Source organism: Calliphora vicina, chromosome 2 (genome assembly GCF_958450345.1).
Source record: "Calliphora vicina chromosome 2, idCalVici1.1, whole genome shotgun sequence".
NCBI classification, from domain to species: domain Eukaryota; kingdom Metazoa; phylum Arthropoda; class Insecta; order Diptera; family Calliphoridae; genus Calliphora; species Calliphora vicina.
Genome location: NC_088781.1, coordinates 95115388 through 95142609, shown reverse-complemented (window position 1 = coordinate 95142609; position 27222 = coordinate 95115388).

The following is a 27222-nucleotide window of genomic DNA, read 5'->3' as shown; positions in this document are numbered from 1 at the left end:
AAATTTCAAGTGCATATCTTCCTGTGATTTATTGTCTCTAAAATCTGTCACTGAGCCTATAATGCAGTGGTTGTATCTGCATCGACATCCATAGCCTTTTTTAATATATTTTTTTACTTCTACGCTACTTTATACAGAATTTCTAGGACTTCTCTTAAAATTTCACGCCTTAATATTTCATCAAACTTTAATGGACGTCCTACTCGTGGCAAACTTTCATATCTTTTAAACGTTTTTTAAATTCTAAGGATAGTTTGGAGTATAGATTTTGACAAACAAACGATTTCCTCCACTTTTGCCGTAGATTTTTCTTTATTTGACAACTAATGTTTCAATGTCGGTGGATATTTCCTTTCTTTTGGCCATTTTCAGATTCGATGTACGTATTAAAATTAATAAAAAGCAAATAAGAAAGTATGGTCGGTCAAGCCCGACCATATAATACCCTACACTAAGTAAATGAGCAAAAAAATATTTCTTTTAAAATATCAATAATTTATATTCGTGAGTGATTTTCGGAAGTGCGCCTTATATGGGAGCTATACCCAATTATGAACCGATCACCATGAAATTAGGTCGTGTGATTATTGTCTATATTAAAGTTATTTATGTTGAATTTTGTGTGCATAACAACATTTTTAAGAGATTTATGCACGTTAAAGTAATTTTCGGAAGCGGGTTATACACGCAGAGAAAAAATATAGTTGGGCATGGTTACTGTAACCATTTCAATATTGTTACAAGTTTTTTAACTATATTATAGTCACAGTAACCATTTACATGATTGTGGTAACCATAATATGGTTAACTTACGATTCACATGATTGTCTCAAACATATATATGTTTACTGTAACCATATATATGGTTGAGACAATCATGTGAATCGTAAGTTAACCATATTATGGTTACCACAATCATGTAAATGGTTACTGTGACTATAATATAGTTAAAAAACTTGTAACAATATTGAAATGGTTACAGTAACCATGCCCAACTATATTTTTTCTCTGCGTGTATAACCCGCTTCCGAAAATTACTTTAACGTGCATAAATCTCTTAAAAATGTTGTTATGCACACAAAATTCAACATAAATAACTTTAATATAGACAATAATCACACGACCTAATTTCATGGTGATCGGTTCATAATTGGGTATAGCTCCCATATAAGGCGCACTTCCGAAAATCACTCACGAATATAAATTATTGATATTTTAAAAGAAATATTTTTTTGCTCATTTACTTAGTGTAGGGTATTATATGGTCGGGCTTGACCGACCATACTTTCTTATTTGCTTTTTATTAATTTTAATACGTACATCGAATCTGAAAATGGCCAAAAGAAAGGAAATATCCACCGACATTGAAACATTAGTTGTCAAATAAAGAAAAATCTACGGCAAAAGTGGAGGAAATCGTTTGTTTGTCAAAATCTATACTCCAAACTATCCTTAGAATTTAAAAAACGTTTAAAAGATATGAAAGTTTGCCACGAGTAGGACGTCCATTAAAGTTTGATGAAATATTAAGGCGTGAAATTTTAAGAGAAGTCCTAGAAATTCTGTATAAAGTAGCGTAGAAGTAAAAAAATATATTAAAAAAGGCTATGGATGTCGATGCAGATACAACCACTGCATTATAGGCTCAGTGACAGATTTTAGAGACAATAAATCACAGGAAGATATGCACTTGAAATTTTGTACAACTGACTATGAGACCTACCAAAGACCTTAGTAAAAATTTCAAGTGGATCGAGCTGTGCCACGCCCACTTCTAGCAGAAGTGGTACTAAGGGAAAAAGATCACTTGAAATAGAGCATAGTTTAATAATTTTTATTGGTGGGTATAATGAATAAAATGTTTGGTAATAATTTTAAGTCGATCCGCTCAATACTGCGCCCACTTTATGCTTGTCGGTGGGCGGGTCATCATCAACAAACAAACAGTGGTTTAGAAACGTTTTTTTATATAATTCGGTATCTCGGGAACTATTGGAGATATTGTTACGAAATTTCACACAGTTGGAGCTAGGGTTGCCAGCCGGGCTGGACTTGGCTGGATTGTCCAACTTTTTTTATGCCTGTCCAGTTTCAAGCTAAAATTTAATTTGTCCAGCTAAATATAAATGTTCGACAATAATATCTATATTATTTATTCCAAATTTACTTACTACTAATTAGTACACAGTAATAACTTATGCAAAAAAGTGTATGAATTTTTTGAAGAACGAAAAAAATAAATACCAAAAAGTTGTATGGGAATACGTGTCATATGCAATTTCTGATAATGATGTCAACGAAGACATACAATTATTTTTGCTATTGAGAATCACACTTGTACAGTTTAAGAGTTGCACGATATAATGACCGTACTTAGGAATAGCTTTAAATGTAGAATAAAGAAAAGTTGTATGTTTTTATTTTAAATACCAGTAAGCAACGCTTTTTGTGAAAGAGTATTTACTATTTTAAACAATATTTATACTAAAGAAAGCAACCGAATCTTATTCGACCTCATTATAGCTGAAATATTAACACGAACAAATTTAGAGGAATCTTTTAAAGATTTTCAAAACTGTTTACAGATCACTAAAGATTTGGAATTGGCCAAATCCGCAAGCTCAAAAACGAAAAAAAGTGGCATTGTTTTTAGTATTTAATTTTAATTCTTACATATATACAGTACGAGACACAAATGTGTAAATAAATTTGGAAATATCTATAATTTGAATTTTTATGCTCAACATTTACCAATCTGACAATATTTTTTACACAATATGAAGATCATGATTAGTGAAGTATAGCAATACAAAAAAATTAATTTCAAGTAATGGCATTTAAATACCAGGATATCAAAAAGTTAAAAACTGAATTACACAATTTTGTCGCATTTTCTTTAAAGTTAAATAAACTTGTTATTATTATTTAGAAAAAGAACAATTTTAATCAATTTCATTAATGACAGTTAGTTAAAACATGTTACTAGTTAACAATTTACAATTCTTTAAGGAATATTGAATATGAAGAAGATTATCACCGAAGTTGCAAATTCTGTTACCGAGCAGCTGAAAAATGGTATCTCCCATCGAAAAATATCCACCAAATTCAATATTTCTTTTAATCTGTTGAGAACATAGCGAATATATGTGGTTTGGCTTTTCCAGCACCAATTTGTGGACGGAATTCAATTCTATTGTTAAAAGATGGTCTCACTGTATAACGTCTAGTTGCATCAGGAGAAGAAAATAGTCCCCGTGAGGTACAACCAAAACTATCTTCATGCTACCAAATTAAGATTTCAAAACGTGCATCTCTTAGAGAAATCAAAAGATGTGGTTTTTATGCAATAAAGATTGTTAAAAAACCTCGTTTAACTGAAAGACACAAGTCTCTTCGACTAACATTTGTAAATTTTTTTTAAGAAATGGACCTTTGATGATTGGGAAAAAGTTATCTGTACAGATGAATCGAAAATTAACCATTTTAGAACTGATGGACCAAAATATGACTACCAAAAACGAAATGCGCCATTAAGAGACCATGATTTTATGACGACTATGAAATATGGTGGTCTCAACCATATATATGGTTACAGTAAACATATATATGTTTGAGACAATCATGTGAATCGTAAGTTAACCATATTATGGTTACCACAATCATGTAAATGGTTACTGTGACTATAATATAGTTAAAAAACTTGTAACACTATATAAATGGTTACAGTAACCATGCCCAATTATATTTTTTCTCTGCGTGTATGGGAGCTTAGACTAATTATGAACCGATCCTAACAAAATTTAGTGACATAAATTTCGTATATATAACATTTATGACAGATAAAGTCCAATTTGGGGAGGAAATTTGTATAGGGGTTAGGTGAAATAATGTACCGATTTCAGCCAGCTTCAATAGGCTTCGTCCTTGGGCCGAAAAAATTATATGTACCAAATGTAATCGAAATATCTTAAAAAACGCGACCTGTACTTTACACACGAGGATTTATCGACTCAGAAAGAGATTCTAACTCGATCGGTTTACTTAAAGGTGGGTGTTAGATTAATATTAAATATGTACCAAATTGGACAATGATTTCGGGACGCTCATCGAGGTCAAATGTCAGATATATGCAAATTTTGACTATTTATATGAAGTAAATTTGTGAAACTCCTTAAATTCCTGCATTATGTTACAGAAATAAGTAGATTTATTTGTATTAATGAAAATTACAGTATTAAGAATCTTTTGAATATTATCCCTATATCTCCTATCGCTAAAATTCGGAAAAAAAATGCATATTTTTCAGTTTTTGTAAAAATGTTGCTACTAAATAAGTACTTTGCCAATTGAATTCAAAAGAATCGAAATATGTACGTAATTGGCGTTGAAATGAGATATAAATGACAAAATTGGTTAAACATGTTAAAGTTATTAAAAATGTTCCAGACCATTAACGTGTCTCAGGCCACTAGAACAAGAAATGTAGCAACAAAATTAACATATTTTGAGAAATATTAAAATAAAAGCAATTTTTTACTTAAAATATATCCATATTTACTCGCATATGAGTTTTTGTATTCGTAGGATACCGTTAACCTAGTCGCAGGTATCACCAAAATCAAATTTTTAAACATAAAATAAACAAATTGAGATTATAATACGAAATAAAACTATGAACGAATTATGTTAATACCTCCTCTAGTTTTTCAGTACCTGCGATTTAAATTTTGCAATTTTCGGGAAAAACTCATTTTTAGGCCATATTTTAGCGAATGATTCCAATTTCCTTACTGTTATGAATTTTAAATAAAACCTATACAGAATTTTATTGCCCATATAATTTTAAATATGCTCTGAATGTTTTACTAAGATCGGCCAACGTTAACCCTTAAACCGTGAAGGTCAAAAGTCAAAGGTAAAATTTTTTAATATTTCGAATTTCTAATGGAAAGACAGCGAAATGTTATATATTTTTGGGCCGATTTTAATGAAACTTGCGAAAAATATACCTTAAGGTTATTTACAATTGAAACTGCACAATTGTTGTCGAAAATGTTTCCTCCGTATATTAATATTTAAAATAAAATATAAAAGTATGGTTTTATTTTATATCAAAAAATTTCCGTCTGTCTGTTTAAAACATTATCCACAAACACTCTGTTGGTAAGGTTTGTTTGGTATTGAAAATGGTCCATGTTTTCCCCTAGCCTTCAGAAAAATCTTGAACATTCATAATTGTCTCATAATAATTAATATCGTGATAAAATTTAATAAACAAGTTGTATGTGAAAATCATTTTATCTACTTTTGTGAGGACCAGTCCATAATAATATAGCCCCTATATTAGAAAAATAATGTACTGTCAATGAATAATTTATATATAATATTAACATAAATTTCGATATGAGACATTCATTCATAAATGCTGATTCAAGTCCCCATAGAAGGCCAAAACTACATATCGATTGATGGTGGCTATACAAGATTCGGCACAGCCGAATATAACATTGTTACCAAGTTTGCCAATTTAGCCATTTTCCGGCTAGATCTAGCGATTTTATTTTCAATTAGCCATAAAAAAATGGCTAGATTTAATCCAGCCGGAAAATCTAGTCATTTTATTTTGTCCGAGCCTTTTTTAATTTAAACTTTTCTTGAATATGTTTTGAATTTTTTTAAAAAAAAACAATATTTTTTATCAAATGGCATAGAAACAGTATTTTTTTAAAAAAAAATCATATGTATTATTCACTTTTAGATGATTTGATCAGAATATTATTAGTTTTATGAAAACAGGACGTATTCAAAAATCAATTCTGGACTTTTTTAATGGATCAGATTTTGTTTATAAGTGCCCAGAAATTTGTTTTATTTATCAAAAAGGCACACATTTTTATTGATATTAGTAGGAAAGTCGATGTCACTAAATAAAAAGACAATATTTATGAACTTGTATTCAGTTATTTAGGGTTTTAGCGATTTTTAGACATTTTTAATTCTAAAACTAGCCATTTTCCGAGCTTATGAGTTGGCAACCTTGACTGTTACATGTTTTATATTCATATTATTTAATGTATGGAACTGACGAAAAACATCGTTCATAGTCATCGCGAATTTATTGATAAATTTGTGTATAAGTCTGTCAATGAAAGGGAGACCTACTGATCCCTGTTTAAAATGAAAAAAAAATCTGTCTCCGTTTGGATTTGAAGCGAGATTAGTATTATAAGTATGCTAAGTTACACTTGTTGTGTTAGAGCAGTCCTATTGAATAAGTATTTGTGGAAATATTTGAAAAATTAATTGAGAATCATATGTCTGTTTGTTTGTACCATATAGGTGGTTGAACAACTGCACCGGTGCTCTTGAAATCTTTACTCTATATTCATCTACTTATATCTGGAAGGAACAATAGGCTAGAAATTTCAAGTGGGCATGACACCTCCCATACAAAATTAATAGTTATTATGGAATATCTGGTGAACTATAATTGTGAAAGCCACACCACTTTGCGGGATTTACTTCGGTACCATTTTTAGCAGCTTTGCTAAAAATAGGCTAATTAATACATAGTTATTTTCGAATAAATGCAGAACTATAATTTTGACAGTCTTCAAACTTTATACGAATCAATTTTTTATCAGTGAAGTTTAACCAAACATGGGATGGATCGGAACAGGGCGTGTGACACCTCCCATACAAAGTAAATAGTTTTTTTTTAACAATCTTGAGAACTATAATTGCAAGATTTCGCAAAATTTGTCCGAATAGCTCTTTTATTATTTCACTGAGTTTGGCTGAAAATGGTGGGGATTGGATTAGTGGGCGTGGCACCTCCCATATAAAGTAATTAGTTAATTTCGAACATCTGGAGAACTATAATTGTGAAAGTAGTAGTTCGGATGTAGTTCTTACCACTGCACAGTAGGGTGGGTCAAAATTTTTGTTTCTAAAATTTTTGAAAGGCTCAGCGATAAAAATGTGCCAAATGGTGTATCTAATATGTATCTAAAATTTTATTGCATTATTTTAAGTTTTACTGCCTCCGGATCGCGATTGAATTTTTAGAAAGAGTACATTTTTTACATCACATAATAATGCTTTTTTATGAGAAATAATATTAACTACCAATATCAATAAAAAATTTCAACGTTCAAATCCGGATTATTACTGTTACATTTCAGCAGATCACTTATTTACATGTTACTTTTCTATACAAATACCATAAAAATTGATTAATTGAGTTTTCTATATATTTCGATAAATTAGGGGAAAAGTGCTATTATTTATTTGATATTCATAATCTCAGAAATGGAATAAGTAACAGGAATAAGTAGTTGGAAATCTCCCTTATTTTTTTGTTTTGTGATTTGAAAAATAATACATTGCCAACCTATGCAGATCTGATGAAATTTTAAGAGTGGAAACTAAAAAAGAGCCAACATATAAAGAAATAGAAGCCATGGTTATTGGAAAATTTATGGAGATATGGCAGAAATCGTCAATAACTTCAGTATCTGTTAAACGAATGAACATTATGCTACGAATATATCATTTAAAATCTTTTAAAGTCTCACCCGAAAATTCTTAAATAAAAGTTGGAAAAAATCATTTGTGAAAGAAAGACTTTGTCTGATATTTCGGCATGTAAGTGCAAATATTTTCTTAAATTTACTTTCATAAAAAAAATACCTGCAAGAGAACGAATTTTGATGACATACCAAAGACCGGTTACAAAAATGGATAAAAGTAGCCAGATACTTATATTGAGCAGTGAATCTGAACTTGAATATGATCAGTCGGATTGCGAAGATGCGGGTATATCACTAAATTTTTTAATTGCATATTCGTTTACTAGAAAAAATATTGGGTAGGCTCTAATTGTGTATCATTTGCATGTTGCATATGAATGAACTGCCATTCAGACACCAGATTCAACATATTGATGATGCACATCAAGACCACAGACATTTTTGGGAGAAATTGCAAAGAACTTGAAAACTTTGAAAATTTACGAATTTACCAGAGCACATCCTGAAAACGTATTAATTGTAATGTTAACAGATCCCCTACAACATATTCCTGAATTAGCTGTCCGTCTAATAAATTACTGCAGTTTCAGATACCAAAGATAAACGTCATACTTGACCTTTTTAAATGGGATGAAAATATTACTGAATCACCTATATTAAAATCTGTAGATGAAAAAAATCTTCTTCTGTTTATTGAAGGATTAAAAAACGGAGGAATTGAGCTATTTAACCCCATTCATACTCAAGCGGTAAAGGGAGCAGTCAAAGCTGTGAGTAAAGCAACATCCACTTTGTGCAACAAAACAACAAGAGAAAGCTCAGATAATCTAGAAAATCAATGCCAAAATTTGATAGCGAAAAATAATTTTGTCGCTAAGTGAACACTTCATTATTATTTTGAATATCCTTTCTCTCACTTCTGTAAACATTTTTGTAATACTTTTTCTCTCTAAAGGCCTTATTCATAATCAATTTTTAAATTTATAAAAGGTTTATAAAACAAAATTTCCATACAAAATCTGTTTTATAAACCTTTGATAAATTTAAATATTGATTATGAATAATGCCTTAAATATTTAATATGTTATATGTAATTATAATTTATTTCTACAAATAAATACAGTTACCTAGAATAAACATGCTTATCATGCTCTATTGTCATTTTCAATTACATTTTTGAAAAATTCAACATGGAACCGGGGGCAGAAAATTATTTCCGATTGCAGCCAAACTTGGTGACATAAAAATATTTATAATTTGGCACATTTTTGTCACCGTGCCCATAAATAAACTTAAACAAAATTTTTCTTCATACACGGGTGACCCACCCTACTGCACAGTGTGAGGTTTTGACATTCTAGCTTATCAAAATTAATAACTCGGTAATAAATAAAGGTACAGTCACGCCTTTTGGTACAAGTAATATATGACTAACTTCACAAAAATGGGCGGAATTCGACAACTGCCACGCCCACTTCCCATATAAAATATTTTTTTTTACATTACAATCATTAAAAATCAAGTAAGAAAGTATAGTCAGGCAAGTCCAACCTATGATACCCTACACCGAGCGATTATAAACAGTTTTATTTTGATATGAAACTTATTTGTATTGAATCTTATTTTCTTAGTTTCGAGAATGGTGCTTATATGGGAGCTATGACTAATTGTGGACCGATCGTCACAAATCATTTGTGTATATATATGGAATCATTTGTGTATATATAAAACTTTTGTATGCTGAATTTGGTTTGCATATGTTTATAATTGAGATATTTATAAGATCTTAACTATTTTCAGATGGGGCAGTTGTATGGGGGCTAGGAGAAGTAATGGACCGATTTTGTCAAATTATCTTTAAAATTGCAATCTGTAGTCAAAAATTTGTTGTCACGAAGTACCTGAAACCATGATCAGTTTTTGGATCGGCAAGTTGGGACAGATTTTTTTGGTTGATTCTGTAAGAAGACAGATTATAATCTGTTTAATTTAGTAAATATATTTACTAAAACTCTGCCTTATAATTTGATAGATACATTTCTATAAATCTTAGAAAAATTTGACAAGACATTAAACCTTAGTTACCCACTACCAACTACATGTTAGAAACTCATGCATCCGTTGTTATCAGCAAGAGTTCTACTCCACAAAAGACAACAGCACTATTCACAATTTCACAATAAAGATGACCCAGTAAAAATATCAAAATAAAAAATTTATTTTATTGAAGGTATATTTTGGAAAACAACGTTTTATTTAATAAAAATGATATTGCTTCACAATTGATAACATGAGTTAGAATAAATTTATGTATCCGTAATTTGAATCTGTTTTTTCTTACCAATATGTTGGCAATTGAATATTATAAAAAATATTAAAATATGAGGTTGAAAAATCTACTTTGTGCAGTCAAATTTGGAAATTCGGAGATAGTGTATTGTACATAAAATATATAAAAATGGGTGGGATAGGAACAGTACAAAGAAAATATTCATTATCGAATATCTGGAGAACTAATAATAATAGTGAGATTCTCAAAACTTTGCGTGAGAAATTTAGTTACCATTGCATGTAGCTGAGAACAACTGAACGCAAATATAAATTGGTGGTAACAGAACATACAAAGTAAATATTTATTTTCGTATATCCAAAGAACTTTTATACATAGGATCGAGAATTGAACAACTTGTATCGTAAAGTTAAGATGTCAATATTTATTTGCAGAAATTATAATTATTATGTCAACAGAAGTATTCGAAAATGGCGACAGAACACACTACTTTCGACTTTAAAGATTTGGGGAGTTAAAATTATATCATATTCAAGGGCGTATTTTTAATATTTATAATTATTTTTTCAGAATTGTTATACCTTGTTGGAAAGGGTATCTTGTCCAGATTCTATCTTTGTAATAAGTTTTGTATATGTTGTGCAGATTTGAAATTTGTTCATTTAAAATATATAATGTTTTTTATCTTACCTACGCAACTTTGACTAGGATTTTAACTATTGGCGCTGTTTGCCGCCGTTCTAGTTTTAATATAGAATTAAAGTTAAACTTATTGTCTAAAAGATATATCAAAATTAGCTGCCTCTTGGTGCCTATTTTTTTCCATAAATGTTTTTTCATTTTTTGGAAATATAAAGCAAAAAAAATTTTTGTTGAAAAAAAAATCGGTTTAAAACATATTTTTTCCGATTTTGACCCATTATATTTCCAACTTACTATGGTCTTATACATATATCTATCATTAGACATCCATATTGACTATAATAATGACTTAGTAATCCAGATATAGGTAAAACAAGTAACAGATGTATTATTGTATTTATAACAAGTAAGAGAGCTATATTCGGCCGAATTTTATATACCCTTCACCAAAATATACTTTAAAATAAAAATTTTAAATATTTTTAGGTAAACAAAATTTAATTTTTTTCCAGTTGTTTTTTCGAAATTGTTTTTTTTAAATTTAATAATTTTTTTTTTAATTAAAATTTTTTTTTTTTTTTAATATTTAGTCAAAAAAAATTTTGGTGAAAAAAAAAATTCGGGTTAAAAAATATTTTTTCCGATTTTGACCCATTGTAGGCCCAACTTAATATGGTCTTATATACGTTGTTGCACAGGTCTTTGAAATATCTATCATTAGATATCCATATTGTCTATATTAATGATTTAGTAATCCAGATATGGGTCAAAAATAGGTAATAAATCAAGGTTGTCCTGGTTTTTTCCTTATATCTCAGCCATTTGTAGACCGATTTTCTCTATTTTAAATAGCAACCGAGCCGGAAGAAATTCGGAGATATTGATGTATCATTCGTGTATGTAAGTTATTTGGGGGCTTCAGAAAGTTGATTTCAACACACAGACGGACATGGCTATATCGACTCCGCTATCTATAACGATTCAGAATATATGTACTTTGTGGGGTCGCAAATGAAAAATGTAGAAATTACAAACGGAATGACAAACTTATATATACCCTTGCCACTCATGGTGAAGGGTATAAATATATACGTCGCAAACGCACTCAAATACATACAAATTATGCACGCGTGTGTTTCATTTGTAATTCTCATGTCATTCCACATTGTAGAATGTTGCTGTTGGGTGTTTGTGCTGTTTACCAGTGTTGCCACGTCATGTGTAATTACACATATTGTGTGTAATTTTAACATGGATGTGTAGCCCATGTGTAATTGAATGAATGTGTAATTCATGTATAATTTTAAATTCCAATTACAGTACCGGACTTAAATATTCACACAGCATACAGATTTATCTTTAATCTTCCATATTTTTTAAACGAAGGCCACAACTTTCGTACGGGTTTCAAAAAAATATTTATTGACATATAACTTATTGAAATATATGGAAAAACTAAACATAAGTTGGCACATTTCAGAAAAAGTAAATAACTAATGTTTCGAAGTTCGATTTTAAGGGGACAAAAATATTCACACAGTTTCTATTTTTTAATAGGAAAATAGTTTTTTTAAAAGTTTAATATTTTGTGGAGTAGCCTATATTATTAGTGACTTTTTTTAATCGCCTTGGCATTGAATCGACAAATTTTTGGTGACGTCAGCTCCAATATTTTGCCATTCTTGTGACAGGACTTCTTTAAGTTGAGTCTTACCAATAATATGGTGCTTTCCTACATGTCCGCCCAATTTATCCCACAAATGGTCTATGGGATTCATGTCAGGTGATTGCGGAGGTGTCGGGAGAATGTGGGGAACATAATGCACTATCCATATTCGGACGTCATGGGCTGTGTGTTTGAGGTCATTGTACTGTTGAAAGAAGAAATGTTCCCAAGCTTTCACTTTAGAGGCCATTGTAGTAGGTTTTCTTTTGAAATATTAAGGTACACTGTTTGTCCATTGAACCGTCGATGAAAACTAAGTTTCCTACACCAGATGCAGCCATACAACCCCACAACATGACTCCTCCTCCACCATGTTTGACAGTGTTTACTACATTGTTCTTTTTCAATTCAGTGTTTGGCCTTCTCCAAACTGTTACTCTGCCGTCCTATTAAAAAATATTATTGAAAAATATTTTTTTCAATCGGACGACAGAATAAGAGTTTGGAGAAGGCCAAACACTGAATTGCAATGAATCTACAATGTAGAATGTTGTTGTTGTGTGTTTGTGCTCATATGAGAACACATTATAAACAACTCTCTCTGAATTGTGTAAGTTGTCATTTTTAAATAATAATGGAAATATTGATAATTTAATATGCTCATTAAAAATGATGGATTCATTGGTTGTGTGTTGTTGAGTACAACTCTTGTTGTACTCAACAACACATATCAGACAATAAGACAATTCCCACGAATTTCTACTTACTTATACCCTACACCACCATAGTGGGGAGGGTATAATGCGTTTGTGCAGATGTTTGTAACGCCCAAAAATATTAGTCTAACACCCATCTTAAGGTATACCGATCGACTTAGAATCACTTTCTGAGTCGATTAAAAGATTTCCGTGTGTCCGTCCGTCTGGCTGGCTGTCCATGTAAACCTTGTGCGCTGAGTACAGGTCGCAATTTTGAAGATATTTTGATCAAATTTGATACATTTTTCGAGATTTCAGTTTTTACAATGGGCACGTTTAGATCTTTGTGTATATTCGCGTTTTTTGATATACCAGGGGGCAACTGTGATCATTCTTAGAAACTTGTTTTGGCGTCTTTGGATCTTTTCTACATTTGACGCTGAGGCCGTGCCCCATAACTGTATGCCATAACACCATATCGGTTTTATGATCATGTTATAAAGTAGAAGTTTACAATCTAAACTAAGCGTGGAGTTTCTGTCAATAAGCCAATTAATTTGAATTGATTTCAATTTCATTTGAGTCAACTTTGCATCTATATGACTTTTCCATGTAGGGCGACGATCGAGATGTATTCCGAGGTATTTCACTTCCGATTGTTGAATTATTGTTTGGTTATTGATATGAATAGGGGGGCATGATTCTCTACGCAATGTAAATGTAATGTGTGTACATTTTTGCTAGTTGACTTTAATTTTCCATTGTTTTAACCATTTTTCTAATTCAAATATGTGGTTTTGTAAGTAACGAGACGCTTCTTGAGGGTTTTCATGAATGCTTAGAATAGCAGTATCATCAGCAAATGTTGATGTATGAGTACGATTGTTAGTTGGCATATCAGACGAATACATCAAATATAAAAAAGGTCCCAGGATACTGCCTTGGGGGACTCCAGCTTCAATGGGTTGTGCAGTACTTAAAAAGTTTCCCTCTTTAACCTTAAATGTTCGACCAGTTAAATAGCTTTCCAACAGCTTATGTGTGTTTGCCGGTAAATTTTGACTCAATTTGTATATTAATCCAGCATGCTAAGGTATGGCATGCTCAAGCATCAAACGCTTGAGAGATGTCGATGAAGAGTGCAGAACAGTATTTATTTTCTTCAAACGCTTTTCTCACCATATTTACAAGTCTATGGGTTTGTTCGATAGTACTGTGTTTTCTTCTAAATCCAAATTGATTATTCGGAATACAATTGTTTTCAGTTAACATCGGGTACAACTTGTTCATAAGTATCTTCTCAAATAGCTTTGATGTATTAGACAATAGGCTGATGGGTCTGTATGATTCTACTTTTCTTGTCCATACCAGACGCTTTCTTGGGATTTAAATCAACAATAGCATTTTCGATCTCTCGAATCTCAAAACGTAGGGGTACGGCATCTCCAAAATGGGGTGCAACAGGTGGCAACTCAATTGCTTCGTTTGATGTGTTCGGTGTAAATACTTTTTTTAAATGATTAACAAACAGATTCCCTTTTTCAGTATCATTTCTTGCCCAACCACCACTTGAATAATGAGTAATCCGATTGCGGGGTTGTGTCCAGGCTTTCTAAATATTTATTCAATAATTCCATTTTTCGAAATTCCAAGAGCTTTTTAAGTCTTTTTATACAATCTTTAAGCTTCGATTTTAGTTGGGGGGATCTGTGCAATTGCCACTCTCTTCGAAATCTTCTTTTTTCATTTAAGAGCCGTTCGACATCTGCAGAATTAATTCTATTATATCTGAATTGTCGGGGGGTTTGGGTAGCATGTTGAGCAGCCATTCTGAGATTTTTATCGAAATTGATAAGAGAGTGATCGATGTTTTCTGGTGTTCTTAGCGGTATGTTTTCCGAGCAATGTGTACTGAGGTATTTTTTATATTTGAGCCAATTTATTCTTGTGCCTGCCATCGCTAAATTACCAGTCGGGGATACAATTTCTAGGGGGCTCAATAAAGTAATAATTGTGGGTGAGTGATCTGAAGATAGTTCCAGCGAGGATTCAATTTGAATCATTTCTCTAGGGATATTTTTCATCACGCTAAAATCATTAACATCCGGTATTTTTCGTGGGTCAGTAAGTAGGTTGGCCGCTCGAAAGCACATGCAAACCCATTTTAGAAATTGAGTGGAACAAAACACGACCTTTAGGGGTAATCAGTCGTGATCCCCAGAATGTGTGCTTAGCATTATAATCGCCAGCAGCCAGGAAACGGGGGCCTAGTGATTTAAAAAATCTATTATATTGACTTTCTGTAATTGAGAATCTTGGGGGTGAGTATATCGATGAAATCACTAAGTTTCGATGAAAATCTTCAAGACAGATTGTAGTAGCTTGAAGATAATCTTCGCAAAAATCACACATTAAGTAGTGTTTTATTCGAGCTTTTATTAAAATTGCCGAGCCTCCGCATGCTCTACCTCTGGGATCTTTGGTGTCATATATTACATATCCATTTATTCGAAAGGAACTTCTGGACGTCAAATGAGTTTCAGAAACCAGCAATACATCAATTTGTTGGTTTCTTAACAAATATTCGAGTTCGTTTTTGTGTTGGCGTATGCCGTTTGCATTCCAAAAACATATTCTTAGGCAGTTCATGGTCTGTTAAGCACAGCCTGCAATAACATTGATTGCATCTTAAGCATTTCTTGCATCATGTTACTCATTGAGTTTGTAAAGTTATTTACCGATTGCACAAGAGTTTCTATTGTAGATTCTAGTCGGGTAAAATTGAAAATTGGCGTTTGCTCTCTTACCTCTGGGTTCATATTTTCGTTTTGGAGTTGACGGACTTGCGGCTGAGTTTGGTTGTTTCTAAGTACATTTGCATATGTTACTTTGTTGTCATATGTCTGTTGCAACGGGGGGTAGTTCAAATTGATGTTATTTAATGGCTGAGCGGGGAAAATCTTTGGTTTCTGGCTTTGTGATTTTTTAACAATTGAGTAGACAGGACAACCCCTGTAGTTTGCTGTGTGGTTACCTCCGCAATTGCTGCATTTTTTTATTTTAGGATCATCTTTAGATTTGTTGGATGTGTTATGCAACTCGCCGCAAATGACACATACTGGTGGCAATTTGCAATATGCCTTGGTGTGTCCATATTCTTGGCAATTCATACATTGGACGGGGCCAAATCGTTTGTGTGGTTCTTCTACCGCAATTTTACGATGCAATAAGACTTCAGGTTATATATGGGATGTGTTTCATTTTTTTTCAGGTTTATGTCACCGGGTTCAAGTTCAACACGGAAGAGTGGTTGGGGTATTTTTTCGCGATTTCTAATATTTATCACATTTTTTGTCTTATAGCCTTTATCTTCTAAGCTTTGCTTTATTACAACTTGTAGACCCTTGCTTCCTTTCAGCTGATAAGTGTAAAAACTTTTCTTTTGAGTTTCAAAATATGTTACAACCTTTCTATAATCGTTTTCACTATTGACCTGTATTTTAGTTTCATGAATCGTGCCTTTCTTGATTGGGATTACGTAAAAAGAGTTCTCTCCTATTAGTGAGATCAGGCTCTGAACCAGTGGATTCGAATTATTTTCTCTCAAGTAAATGGGGCGTGGTTTTGTAGAGTGGATTTTATTTACTGGTTCATTAATTTCACATTCCAGAATAGAAAAACGATTTTCATTGTTTAGTCTATCAGGTTCACTATCCTTATATAATTTGGCCAAGGGTGCCGCTTTCGAGGACTTGGGACTTCGTGCCCGTTTTAATACTGTAATATACCGGTCCATTCCAACCTGTATTTGGATTTATTATCATTATTTAATGGTTGACTAATCTTGAGTATAGCGCCGCTTAATGGGTTAATTTTATTTGTAGTTATTGTGGTGGATTTCGTATCTGAAGCTGATATAGCTAGCATACTTTCAGGCATAGATAAAATATTTTTATTTTCTTTTGTTTGACAATCATTAGTTGTTGTCAATGCGGGGGAACAAGAACGAGCGCGGTTAACAGGTTTGGCGGTTAAAAACAAGTTTGTTTTGTTTATATTTTTTCGTCTACATTAACTGTAACGTATGCATTTCTGCCGTTTACACTTAACCTTCGCTCACTGTTTTCGTTGAAGAGACTCATTTAAGAGTATTTGTAATTACTTTCGTTAACACTCTTGATCTTTATTTAATAGTCAATGCACAAAAAAGGTTCAAAAAAAATTTTGTTTCTAACTGATGATTTTTCAGTGCTACGCAAAAGTGCTAACTCCACAAAAAAAATAATAATAAGAAAACATGCTAAGTCCAGCAAACAAACATTGAATATGATATTTAAATCTACTTTTTCAATACTATTTGCTATAATACTTTGAAGATTAACATTTTTCGATGTAATCACTATAGTATGGTTCAGTGTTGCCAATTCATGGTGAGCAAAAAGGGCTAAATACTTAGAAAAAAAGGCTAAAAAAAGGGCTAAAAAGTGGCTAAAAAAGGGCTAATATTTTTAATTAAAAAAATACATACATTTGACACAAAAAACTACTTAGAATGTTACATTTGGCTATGCCGAATAGAGAAACAAGAATGTATGAATATAACACACGTTCAAATGCGAAAATAAGAATATTTATTCCTGTATGTTGATCCTTAACTTTCAAATAACGTAATATGGGGCCACACGTATATCATATGCCGATGTTTTTATCACCTCGTATTTATCACCTGGCCTGCAAAATGCTCCTAGGAAAATTTTTTCATATGAAAGACAAATTATGTATAAAGTAATCCTTTGTGATAACTTCGATGGAGAATATTTTGATAAGTGAATATATGGCAAATATGCCTCTCATGTAATGCAGAAAAAAAGATATTCTAAAAATTATACACGTCGCCGTACAGAATTGATTTTCATTGGCAAAAACTTTTTAGTTAGTAAACATATCCAAACTAAGATAGCCAAAATATGTAAACATAAATATTTAATTTAATTTTGGAAAAAAGTTAATTTTCTATATTTGATCAGATAAAAATGATCATAGCTAAATTATTATCGATAATGAACTGAATTTTTCTTTCTAAATTGGTTGGATTGAAGTCTTTGAAAACGGTATACTACATGGCATGTGTTATAAAATATTTGTTAAAATATTTATCGCCCAGATAAAGTTAAAAGTATTCTCTTTAACCCTATATATTATATTAACATATTTATTAACAATTTTTATTCAAATAACGTCCATTTTCCCTATATTAGTTATGACATTTTTTTAATGTATGGAAGGCCCAACAATTTGTATGTGCTTAAATTGTTTACTGGTTCAACATTTTTAGTTAATTTTTGTCATAATATCCCTGCCAAATTTTTTGAACTGATTTTACTAATTTTCAACAGCAAAAATTTCAGATCATTAGAGTAAATATATAATTTTCATTAGAGTAAATGTATATGGCTAAATGAAAATAAAAAAGGCTAAAAAAATGGCTAAAGGCTAAATTAATTTTTTTGTGGCTAAACAAGATTGAAAAGGGCTAAATTGCTCTGCCGTCCTATTAAAAAATATTATTGAAAAATATTATCTAAAATATTATTCCGTTCCAAAAAACATCAGATTTATTTTTGTAAGATTGTTTGTAAGAATTTTTCAATCGGACGACAGAATAAGAGTTTCGAGAAGGCCAAACACTGAATTGCAATGAATCTACAATGTAGAATGTTGTTGTGTGTTTGTGCTCATATGAGAACACATTATAAACAACTCTCTCTAGTTGGGTGCAGGGCTGTCAGATGTGGCGATTTCTTGCCAAACGTGGCGATTTTTCATTGCCTTTGGCGACCAAAATTTCCAATTGGCGACATGGCGATTGACAGACTAGTTGGCGATTTGCTTGGCTATTTTTTAACAAATTATTTGTTTTTCTTGAAATAATTTCTTTGATATTTATTAACCCAATAGTCATTGGGATAAATGAATCATTTATAATCTGATTATATGGATGCAGGTGGCATACATGATCAAATAGTTTCAACAATATTTATTTTTTCTTCTAAAATGTGTAAGCTGTCATTTTTAAATAATAATGGAAATATTGATAATTTAATATGCTCATTAAAAATTAAGGATTCTTTGGAATCCGAAATCTATCGATTTTGGCACAGAATTTGAAATGGAATTACAAAATATAAAAATGGAGTTTTCTGTACTTAAAAATCTTTTAAAAGAAATACTTAAACGGTTAAGAGAAAATATAACTTTTTCTATACGTAACTTACATAACAAGTCCACTTTTGATTGAAATTAAAATTTTGATGCAGAAAGATAGTTAAACATAAGATACATATTGTTACGAAATTGTACTTGAATTCAAATATAACGATTTTAAGGGCTGATTTAAAAGTAGCATAATGCTTTCAAATAACAGTGCTGTAATAGCAAACTGTAACATATCTGTGGGCATTATTAAATAAAAGCTTTCAGTTGACCATTGATCGTAAGTTGGCAACGCTGTTTGAATTCGAATATTCAGTTAAAGAACATTATAGAAAGTACACCACAGATGGCGTATGATCTAGAATATTCGAACTTTGACAGTTAAAGAGCAATCTAGAGTGCAGATGTCAGTGTTATAAATAGTGGCAGAGGTTGCAGTCGTTAGTGAGTTTATCAGAGACGCTTTTCGAATAAACATCTACTGAGTGCCTTAAAGTGTGTTGTGTTTTTCAAGTAAATTCGTGTACATTATAAATTGTGTCTGTATTTCTGAGAATTTATAAACGCCCTGCAGTTCATTGCACTAGTTCCGCTACGTCGAATTCGTTGGCCACTAAGAACTACTACTAGTGAATTTTCAACCCACTCGCAACGTTATTGACTTGTGAATTTAACACGTGGATGTCATTGCAAGTGGCCGATTAGCACACTCTGCATAACACTTCACTATTAAATTCAATAGTGAAAATACTCCAGCATTTGAGAAAAAATAAAATTTTCTGAGAGCGGGGTTGAACACATAACCTCTCGTTTTCTAGTCAAATGCTCTAACCACCAAACCACAGAGCTCTTATTTGTACTGCTCTCTAATTGTTATTAAGAATAACATGTGAGTCTACTCTCTATTTTTGCATTTTCTACATCATCACTGAGAATGAAAACACAAACGGCCACATTCAGCATTACATGTGGCCATCGAAGTGGTATGTTTTAGAAGATTTTATTTTTCTTGAATTTATTTTCAAAAACTAAAGACAAATATCTGACTATTATTTATTACTGAATATGCAGGTGAAATGTAGTGCAAATGATAACCATTTAACTACCATTTTACCAGCCACAGCGAACTAGTGTGTTGTACAAGTAGTAATATAGCTAGTGAAAGGTTTCCAATTGGCACTTTTCAAACTGCTGGGCGTGTATAAAAAACATTGAGTGGCTATTTAATTCTGAGGTTGTTGTACATTTTGAATAAATAAAGAGTTGTTACAATTTTTAAACTACTAAACGGCTTTTATTTGCAATCAAAAATATCCGGTTTATTTAAAGGAAATAAACCAGCGTTTTGAAAAGGTTAAAACGTAACAATATTTTGAAATAAAAAATGTTGTTACTTGGTCTCTAACTGATGATTTTTCAGTGCTACGCAAAAGTGCTAACTCCACAAAAAAATAATAATAAGAAAACATGCTAAGTCCAGCAAAAAAACATTGAATATGATATTTAAATCTACTTTTTCAATACTATTTGCTATAATACTTTGAAGAATTCAAAAGAATTACAATTCACTGTAAAATAAAAAAAAATTAAATTTTGAAGAAATATTAATAAAAAACTAATTTATTAAGGATTTTGAGTTATTTTGTTTTACAGCAATGAAATAAGACTGTTTTTTGTTATGTATTTAAATAATATAAAATAATAAAACCAATTTGTAAAATAATAAAACGAGAAATTAAAATTTATTATAAGAAAATGTGCTAAGTCCAGCCAAAAAACACAAAATCATAAAAATCAAAAGAGCTAAGTCGCTAAAAATGGCTTCAGTTTCTAAAGTCATTTCAATTATTTTATTTTTTCAACTGATACTTAAAGTTAACAGATCATAGGAGAGAACTGCGTTTACAGATCTAAAGAATATTGAAAGCAAAAAAAGATAGAACGTTTTTTGTCTCTCCTGTAAAATTCAAAAAATGGGACTTGGGTCGTTTGCGTACTAAGCTAACGATTTTCAATATTGAAATGGAATCAAAATTTTTGGTAGTTAAAAAATCATTAACTTTATTTTTAAATACAAAAGTATCTGCAGGGAAATATGAAGTTGCAGAAGTCAAAATTAGCATATATCAATTGGACTTAGATCTGAAATTCCGACAAAATTTGTTAGATTTTTGTTAGATTAAAGACTTAACCGATTAAAGACTTAGCTGTTCTAAATATGTTAATTTTACCAACCAGCAACCCTTGCGTAGAACTTATTCCAAAACTCGCTTACGTAAAAAATTCAATATGAACATTGATGAGAATAATAAGTTATAGAATGTTAATAAATTTTGTTGCAGTTCATTTCAGCCTACAGATAAAATGTTAAAAAAGTTTATTTGTAATACAATATATACTTTTGATATCAATTCACTATAAATAACTAATGCACTAGATTTAAACCGAAATAAATTGTCTTTATAATACATAAAATAAGTATGTATGTATTTTACAATAAACAACTCAAAAAAAATATTTTGGCGATTTTTCGTTTAGATTCCCTGGTTGGGTGTTTATATTTCATATAAACACTCAACTAAACTTGTGTTTTCTTTTTATGTTATTATATACATACATATCTACATGATTTCATGAAACACTAGCAAAATACATTGTCTATTTTGTTTTTTCCTTATATCTCGGCCATTTGTGGACCGATTTTCTCGATTTTAAAAAGCAACCGAGCCGGAAGAATTCTGGAGATTTCGATGTATCAATCATGTTTGTAAGTTATTTAGGGGATTTGGAAAGTTGATTTCAACATACAGATGGGTCAAAATCGGAAAAAATATTTTTTAGCCCGATTTTTTTTTTCATTAAATATTAAAAAAAAATTTTAAAAACTAAAAAAAAAAATTTTTAAAATTAAAAAAAAAAATTAAAAAACAACTGGAAAAAAAATTTAATTTTGTTTACATAAAAATATTTAAAATTTTTATTTTAAAGTATATTTTGGTGAAGGGTATATAAAATTCGGCACAGCCGAATATAGCTCTCTTACTTGTTTCAAATTTATAACTACAAATTTTAAAAATATAAACGTTACAAGATTTTAGTGGTAAAGTATTTACTGGGAAGGAAAATGATCAGAGCTAAATTTTTAAACAAATAGTAAAAAATATTTATCTTTGAAACTGAAGACAAAACTGATTTCAAAGCACTTAATATAAATTAGGAAAAAATTAAAATTCGAAAGCAAACAGTGTGCTATTTTTTAAATATTGTTAAATTTTCAATAGAAATTTAATAATTTCCAATGGAACAATCTCCGAATGGACATTGATTAATATTTGTTAAAAGCCAATTCCAATGTATCCAATTCCTGGTTAAATTAAAATCACCGCAAGTGAAAATTGTCCATTGACAATAAAGTGATCGTATGGTCCAAACATCCCAGAGTCCACTGTGACAAACCTTTTATATTCATGACAATTTTAGACAATTTATCCTATTGAAATCACGAAAATTTATTTAAATGTGTAATTTTTTCTCGTATGTGTAGTTTATAATTTTCTTGGTGGCAACACTGCTGTTTACTAGGGTATTCATTCGACTAATGATCGTTCGATTAATCGAATAATTTCTTACGAATAATTATTCGAACAATTTAAAAATGGCCATTTTCGAATAACGAATAATTCGAACAATTTAATGCAGAATAATCGAATAAAACGAATAAATGTTTATATAAATTTAAATTTATTAAATTGCTTAAAATTTTTCATAATTTCAAATTTAAATAAGTAATAATGACTCGCAAAAATTGTATTGTTTCTGAAATTCGACAAATAGCTAAAGACAAAGGGACTTTCGATCACTGTAGATGAGTGGTCCGATAGCTCCTTCTATAAATATTACTGCAAGAAGTTACAATCCTAAAAACAAATCTTTCAACATTTTTAACTTAGAACTTGAACCAATGAAAATAAAAGGTACGGAATAAAATATTTGTTATTTAGCTGGCGAAATATTAGAAGAATCGCAATTAATAATCAAAATTTTAACTTAGATTAAAGTGTAGTTGAATGTGAGGAGAATGTGATTTTGAAACGGTCGTCGAAAGTGATATTGAGGATGACATTTTTGTAAGATTACATTGAAATAGATGAAGGCCATTATCTTAAAATATATGTATATAAGTGATTTTATTAACCGCGTACATAAGTGTTGCAAAATATTTAATAAATCAAATGATAAACACAAATATTCCAATCTAACGTTTTGTTGCAAGAAAAGCATGGAGTTCGTCTTATACATGCTTTTGAACATCTTTGTCTAACATGGTAATAAAATCTTTGCGTATTTGGAAATGCATCAATCATGCACTACCTGACTCCAAATTAGCCACTTTCACTGACAATGATATCAAACTTTGGACAGATTTCCTTTATTGTGTAATTCCCCAAGACCACTTTATGAGCAAAGATTCGGCAACGTTGATAGAGCTTGTTATATAATACAATTTGTTATAAATAATTTAGAAATAGTGAATTAATTTACTAAAGAATTAGTTACTCAATTTAAACATAAAAAAGTTTTTAATACGTATTTGAATTCAGGATCATGTCCAACTAGCTCAAATTTTTTAAAGCATAGCTCCAAAAGGGAAACTAATGGTTTTGCTAGTCAATTGTTTTGCAGATTGTTCAGGAGTTAATCTGATCAGAATATTTCTGTTGAAAATTTAATGATGAACTTTGTTTTGGAATGTTTTTTAACATTATCAATACTTGAATTATTAACTTTAACATTATTTTTTGGTTTTCTTTAACAATAAGATATTAAAAAACCGACATCAAAACTTCATTCTTTACTTTTTTTAAAAAAATTAAATTATTCGAATAATTCGATTAATTTTAAACGTGTGATCGCATTATTCGAACAAGTTAAAATCTCTTATTCGAATTATTCGTTTTATTCGAACAAGAAAAAAATCGAATAATTCGAATACCCTACTGTTTACGTATGATAGAGTTGCAACAACTCTCTCTATTTTGTTAGAGAATAAGATTTACAAAGAAACAAAATAGAATTGGTGAATATACTCAATGTGTATTACACATCTACATTAGGGTGGCCCTTAATAAACGAAAGTTGGATTTTGGCCATTCTCACCCCGCAGTTTGGTGAACATTAGTAAAAAAAATCATCCTGAAAAAATTATAGGTAAATCGTTTGGGGTTAAGACGTGCCGCAAGCCCCCTGAAATTTTGAGATGCATCTACAAGGGGAAAAAATGCATTTTTTCAGTTTTTGTAAAAATTTTGCCATTAAAAAATTACTTTTGCAATTTAATTTAAAAGAATTGAAATGTGTACGTAATTGTCGTTCTAATGAGACATAAAAAGCCGCAATTGGTCAAAAAATGTTAAAGTTATTAAAAATTCGCCAGGCCATTACAAATATAACATGAAGTCTAGTATTTATAATAATAGAATGGAAATTAACCCTTAAATTGCACTTGGGGTTAAAATGACCCCAAACTTTTAAAATCATAAAAAAACCTTGGCAATTTCAATAGTGGGGTCATTTTAACCACAAGTGCCATTAAGGGTTAATTTCCATTTTTGTTCTATTATTATAAATACTAGACTTCATGTTATATTTCTCTTAAGTTTCATCAAAATCTACCCAAAAATAAATAACATTCCTCTATTTTAAAATTAGAAATTCCAAATATTGAAAAATTTTACCTTTGACCTTCACGACTTAAGGTTTAAAGTTTTCCAATTTTAATAAAACTTTCAGAGTCTATTTAGAATTATTTGGGCTATAATATTCTGAATAGGTTTTACTTAAAAATCATAACAGTAATGAAATAGAGAACATTCGCCAAAAAATGGCAATATAATTGAATTTTCTCGAAAATTTCAAAATTTAAATCGCAGGTACCGTAAAACTATAAGAGATATTTTCATAATTTTTCCACATTTTTATTCTCTATTATGTTCTCAATAAATCCCAATGAGATGATCAAAAAATTCTGAAATTTGTTTAACAAAATTTTTAAAAATTTGAAAATGGAGGTTTGAAACTGCCGTTAAAATTTTTTTATTTTTTTGACCAGATCTGCGAATAGGTTAACGGTATCCTACGAAGATAAAAACTCATATACAAGTAAATATGTACATATTTTAAGTGAAAATGAGCTTTTATTTTAATATTTATCAAAATATGTTAATTTTGTTCCTACATTTCTGGTTCTAGTTGCCTGAGACACGTTAATGGCCTGGCGAATTTTTAATAACTTTAAAATTTTTTGACCAATTTCGGCTTTTTATGTCTCATTATAACGAAAATTGCATACCTACATTTCTATTCTTTTAAATTAAATTGCAAAAGTTATTTTTTAATGGCAAAATTTTTACAAAAACTGAAAAAAATTCATTTTTTCCCCTTGTAGATGCATCTCAAAACTTCAGAGGGCTTGCGGCACGTCTTAACCCCAACCAATTTACCTAAAATTTTGTCAGGATGATTTTTTTACCAATGTTCACCAAACTAGGGCGTGAGAATGGTCAAAATCCAACATTCGTTTATTAAGGGCCACCCTAATCTACATACATATATACACACAACTAAACTTTTGTTTTCATTTTATTATGCTATTATATATGTACATGATTTCATGAAACACTAGCAAAATACATAAGTTTTTGGGTTTTTTGCTTATATTTCGGCCATTTGTGGACCAATTTTCTCGATTTTAAATAACCGAGCCGGAAAAATTCCGGAGATTTTGATGTATCAATCAAGTTTGTAAGTTATTTAGGGGATTTGGAAAGTTGATTTCAACATACAGAAGGACATGGCTATATCGACTCCGCTATCTATAACGATCCAGAATATATATACTTTATGGGGTCGCAAATGAAAAATGTAGAAATTACAAACGGAATGACAAACTTATATATACCCTTGCCACTCATGCCGAAATGTACAAAAATAGGTTAAAAATCAAGGTTGTCCTGTAGTGCGATTCACTATGCTTTTTAAACCAGAATTGTTTCGTTTAAAAATGTTAACCACAAAATTAACCATTTTGCTATTCACTAACACTGTAAACGATATCTGCTGGCGTTTAAATACAGCTGTTTCAGTCAGCTGTTATTTTTAGCAAAACAAATTGTGGTTTATTAACACCAGCATTTTTGGTGTGGTTTAATCAGTTTAGAAAAGTCTTTATCGTTATAATCGTGTAATATAATGCCTTCGAAGTATATAGCCTACAATTTATTTGATAATGAGCCTGCCACTGGTTGACCGCTTTAACCGCCCCGCCAAGACAATTAAGGGCATTCGACAATTCGCTCCACTTCTTGTCGAACACCAATTTTCCGCGGAGCTTTTTAAATTTGCCGCCAGCAAGTCCCGGGTTGTTTATCATGAAGTCAACCACGTGACTTAGCTGCTCGGCAGACGCTCGGCTTCTTTTAGTGGAAGTACTAGTCATTCTAAAATCATTTTATTTTAGAATGGCAACAAAATTTTACAAAAAAGTTATTTGTTTTGTTTTTTTTTCTATTCATCTTTGTTCTTTTCTCTTATTTTTACATTTCGCTTGGCAGCGTTGCCACGTAATATCAATTTGAAAACAGAGAAATATAAAACTGTTTACCATGGTTAAAAATAAGTTAGTGAATCACAAAGTGGTTAGTGCAAACATCTGAATGTGTGGTTAAAGTTAACACCTGCCAAAGTGTTAAAAGTTAGTGAATCGCACTACTGGTTTTTTCCTTATATCTCCATTTGTGGACCGATTTTCTCTACTATAGCAACCGAGCCGGAAGAATTCCGGAGATATTGATGTATCAATCGTGTATGTAAGTTATTTGGGGGCTTAGGAAAGTTGATTTCAACAGACAGATAGACAGACACGAATGTGAAGGGTATAAAAATGTTTTGTACAATTTTTTATTAGCAAGGTAATTTTTTCGAAAAAGTTTAATAACTTTTGCCGATTTTAACAAGTGATGTCTCATTTTTGTCTATATAATATTATCTTTGAAACACTGTGCAAACAAAATAGTTTTTCATAGAAAAAATTTAAAATAACTTTTGTTCAATTTGAAAAATTACGAAAAAAAAATAAAAAATAAATGCTAAACTTTTTATAAAATTACATAATTTCATGAAATA